Source organism: Chenopodium album, chromosome 19 (genome assembly GCF_948465745.1).
Source record: "Chenopodium album chromosome 19, dcCheAlbu1.1, whole genome shotgun sequence".
NCBI classification, from domain to species: domain Eukaryota; kingdom Viridiplantae; phylum Streptophyta; class Magnoliopsida; order Caryophyllales; family Amaranthaceae; genus Chenopodium; species Chenopodium album.
Window position 1 is genome coordinate 25812298 of NC_137852.1, and position 4772 is coordinate 25817069.

The window sequence follows — 4772 nt, forward strand, 5'->3', positions numbered from 1 at the left end:
TTTCCATGAGTAAATAGGACCTCAAACATTTTGTTACAAGACAATGTGAATTCATTCAACATCCTAGATTGATCCATAATGAAATTTTCTAGCCTATTCAATTGGGATTGTTGAGTAAAGAAATCATCACCTTGGTTTTGAGTCCTTGGAGTAATTTGAGGTGGGGTATCTCTTTGAACATCATTTTGAAAATTTTCCCTACTTTGATTACTCCTATTACCCTTACCATGATTTTGGCCGGAATTTTGATTATGGTTACCATAACCTTGATCATGATCCCCATATTCTTGGCCATAGCTTTGATCATTACAACAAAAGTTGCTATGGTTACCACAAAATGCTTGGGTCACACGGTTACCATTGCCACTCTTTTGGTTGTAATTATCATAGCTCCCATTATTGTGATAATTCCTATTCCCAACAATCTTTTGAGCATTAAATCTAGGTCCAAAATCATTATTATCATCACAATTCACATGCACATTCTCATATCCATCATATCTATCACAAGGAACATTGGAGCAATTAGAAGCATCATGATCATTCTTTCCACACATATCACAAACCAAGCATTCTCTAATCACGCAACAAGAAGCAAAAGGAGGGTTAGAGTAGGAAGATGTACCTCTCCCCTTAAATTGGGAGGGAAGACTAGAACCTTGTGAAGGACTCTCGAGCTTGTTCTTGAGAGAATTCATCTCCTTTCCTAACTCCGAGACCATTGTGGACAATTCGTTGATGACATAAGATTGATCGGTTGAGCAACTTGTGCTTGCCGATTCCCTCTCTACATCATGCCAATCCATGTAATTCCTTACCACATCATCTATTACATCCACAACCTCTTCTTCCATCTTGTTCATGATTGGCCCTCCGGCTCCGGCATCTAGGCTCGATCTACCTTGAAAGCTCAAACCTCTATAGAAGATTTGGATCACCTGATATGTTGGAATTCCGTGGTGAGGGCATTCCCTTTGGTAGTCCTTGTATCTCTCCCATGGTTCATAGAGATTCTCTCTAGGCAATTGCTTAAAACTTTGGATTAAGGCTCTAGCCTCCGCCGTCTTCTTTGGTGGGTAGAAACGGGACAAGAAAGCCTTTGTGACATCATCCCATGTCTTCAAGGAATTGGGCTTCACTTATTTGTCTAGCCATTCCAAGGATCTTCCTATGAGAGAGAAAGGGAACAACTTAAGGCGGATAAACTCTTGAGAAACTCCATTGACATTGATAGTGTTGCAATATTTTTCAAACTCCTTAAGATGGTTCAATGGGCTCTCGTTCTTTGCCCCACCATATTGTCTCCTCTGAATTAGGGTGATCATTTCCGGCCTAATTTCAAAGTCATTCTCCGGTGATATAGGTGGAGCTATGGCGCTCTCATACCTATCAGCCCCGGGCACTCCAAGCTCCTTCAAGGTAACTCTTGAATTACTTCCCATGATTTGGGATCTACACACACAAAACTTAAAGACAATATTAGTAGCACGGCTACAAGTGTAGCCTAAGTGTAAAATCTTTTTGTATTTTATCAAAATGAAATAGACTCAAAAACAACATACACTCAAGCACCATTCCCCGGCAACGGCGCCATTTTGATGTGGCGGAGAACGGTAGGTCGTTGGGCTACCACCTCGCCCTATCAAACAATATTTATAGCTTAACCAACCCCTATTAGTGTAGCGGCAAGTCAAGGTCGAATCCCAAGGGAATGATGTTAAGTGCACGAAGTTTAGATCAAGCTATTTCGGAAACAAAAGGGGTTTGAAGTAGAACTAGGTCTAAACTAGGTATGCAAACTTGTATTTAATCGATCTAAAACACTAGGGCAATGGATCCACATACATTCACAATGGAATTGGTAATTTGGGAGGGCAAACCGACTAAGTCAATCGATATGAGGGAAAATTATCATGTATCCAAAAGAGCATGCTAAGGTGGTTCACCTAGAGGTCTAACTAGCGTCAACTACGCTAAACACTAACTAGGGAACATAACAAAGCACCTCAATCGTGAAATTGCAAGTCTACTAATCAATTGTCCGTATCTTAGCAAGCTTACAATGCAATCTAGTGTATTAATCAAAGATGGCCAAACCTCAATTAATCACACACATGCACATGAAAAATCAACCAATTTAATCATATCATCAACTCCATCAATTATCCCCAAATTACACTATTCCATCATTCAAGCGTGCTTCACCATCTCCCTAGCTAGGGAACTACTCACTAGCCATAGAAATGGAGATCAAAACTACAACATTCATCAAATTCATCATCAACATGCTTGAATTCAAAGATTAAATCAACAATCAATCAAAATCAATCAAAATTCAATCAATAACCAAATCAATCATCAACAACATGAAAAACTAATGAAATCAACTAAAATCAAACTTGAATTGAGATTAAGAAGAAGATCCTTACAAAACTTTGATCAAAAGATCAAATACAATGATGAATTCTTGAACAAACACCAAAGATCATGAGTTTCTCTCTCTAGTTATTGAGTTTCTCTCTCTAAAAATTCTTCAAAAACTAACTATCTAATTCAATCTAAAACTTCCTCTCTAAAAATAGGTAGAAATAACTATATATACAAGGAGGAGGTCGGTGATGACGCCCAAAAATAGACCCTCGTAAGTGCGGGCGCTCGGAGAAGGGAGAAAGGTGCGCACGGGACACACCCAGGCATGTGCGCCCGCACGCACCTGGTGTGCGGCCGCACACGACCAATGTGCGGCCGCACACTCCCTGTGTGCGCCCCCACATAGCTAGGTTTCCTCCCCTTCTTCTCTTCGTCCTAGCTCAAGTGATGCACGCACCTAGGATGATGATGATGGAGGACAAGGTGGGTAGAAACTTTCTTGAACTTCTTGAAGAATGAAAGCCATGAATAAGGCATAAACAAAGCCTTGAAGCTTGCCCCTTGAATCCACCTTTGACTTGAAACTTCTTGCACCTTCTCTAGGCATAAAAGCAATGAAAAATCGTAGAGAGGAGGCTCGGGAATTCTTGGACAATCGATTACCACCTACAAGCAAAAGATAAAAAAAACAAGTAAAAGAGAAAAATAACAAATAAACTAGAAAAAGACATGAAAAAGAGAAATAAACTACAAAAAGCATAAAATGAGGAAAACAAGAATAAAACCAAGGAAAACTAAAGATAAGAGAGATAAAATGAAATAAAAATCATCCAAAAAGGAACCAAATGAGTACCAAAAATGTCACTCATCAGTGTTTGACATTCATTTGACTCAATTAGCTTTGTTGAATGCATTTGGCTTTCATTTGATTCAAAAAGCTTTGTTTGAATGTGTTTCACTTTCATTTGACTCAATTAGCTTTGTTGAATGTGTTTGACTTTTATTTGACTCAATTAGCATTGTGGATTGCAATTGACTTTTATTTGATTCAAAAAGCTTTGTTTCAATATATTTGACTTTCATTTGATTCTAAAAGGTTTGTTGAAAGTGTTTGACTTTAATTTGACTCAATTAGCTTTGTTTAATGCATTTAACTTTCATTTTGATTTAAAAAGATTTGTTTGAATGTGTTAGACTTTCATATGACTCAATTAGCTTTGTTGAATGTGTTTGGCTTTCATTTGACTAAATTACCATTGTGGAATGCAATTGACGTTCATATGATTCAAAAAGCTTTGTTTGAATGTATTTGACTTTCATTTCATTCTAAAACCTTCGTTGAAAGTGTTTGACTTTCATTTGACTCAATTAGCTTTGTTGAATGCATTTGACTTTCATTTGATTCAAAAAGCTTTGTTTTATATGTTTGACTTTCATTTAATTCTAAAAGCTTTGCTGAAAGTGTTTGACATTTATTTGACTCAATTAGCTTTGTTGAATGCATATGACTTTCATTTAATTCATAAAGCTTTGTTTGAATGTGTTTCACTTTCATTTGACTCAATTAGCTTTGTTGAATGAGTTTGACTTTCATTTGACTTAATAAGCTTTGTTGAATGCAATTGACTTTCATTTGATTCAAAAAGCTTTGTTTGAATATATTTAACTTTCATTTGATTTTAAAAGGTTTGTTGAAACTGTTTGAACTTCATTTGACTCAATTAGCTTTGTTTAATTCAGTTGGCTTTCATTTTGATTCAAAAAAGCTTTGCTTGAATGTGTTTAACTTTCATTTGACTCAATTAGCTTTGTTGAATGCATTTCACTTTCACTGATTCAAAAAGCTTTATTTGAATGTGTTTGACTTTCATATGACTCAATAAGCTTTGTTGAATGTGTTTAGCTTTCATTTAACTCAATTACCATTGTGGAATGCAAATGACGTTCATTTGATTCAAAAAGCTTTGTTTGAATGTATTTCACTTTCATTTCATTCTAAAAGATTTGTTGAAAGTGTTTGACTTTCATTTCACTCAATTAGCTTTGTTGAATGCGTTTGACTTTCATTTGATTCAACAAGTTTTGTTTGAATGTGTTTGACTTTCATTTGACTCAATTAGCTTTGTTGAATGTGTTTGACTGTCATTTGACTCAATTAGCATTGTGGAATGCAATTGACTTTAATTTGATTCGAAAAGCTTTGTTTGAATGTATTTGACTTTCATTTGATTCTAAAAGGTTTGTTGAAAGTGTTTGACTTTCATTTGACTCAATTAGCTTTATTTAATGCATTTGACTTTCATTTTGATTCAAAAAGCTTTGTTTGAATGTGTTTGACTTTCATATGACCCAATTAGCTTTGTTGAATGTGTTTGGCTTTCATTTGACTCAATTAGCATTGT

General features: G+C 35.9%; 1 non-coding gene across 1 annotated transcript; it reads left to right on the plus strand.

The window, feature by feature from the left end:
- The first annotated feature begins 951 nt into the window (after nucleotides 1-951).
- On the plus strand, nucleotides 952-1057 carry LOC145596330 (small nucleolar RNA R71). Its single transcript, XR_014103175.1, has one exon. It is a non-coding gene; the product is annotated as a small nucleolar RNA R71 (small nucleolar RNA).
- The last annotated feature ends 3715 nt before the right edge of the window (nucleotides 1058-4772 follow it).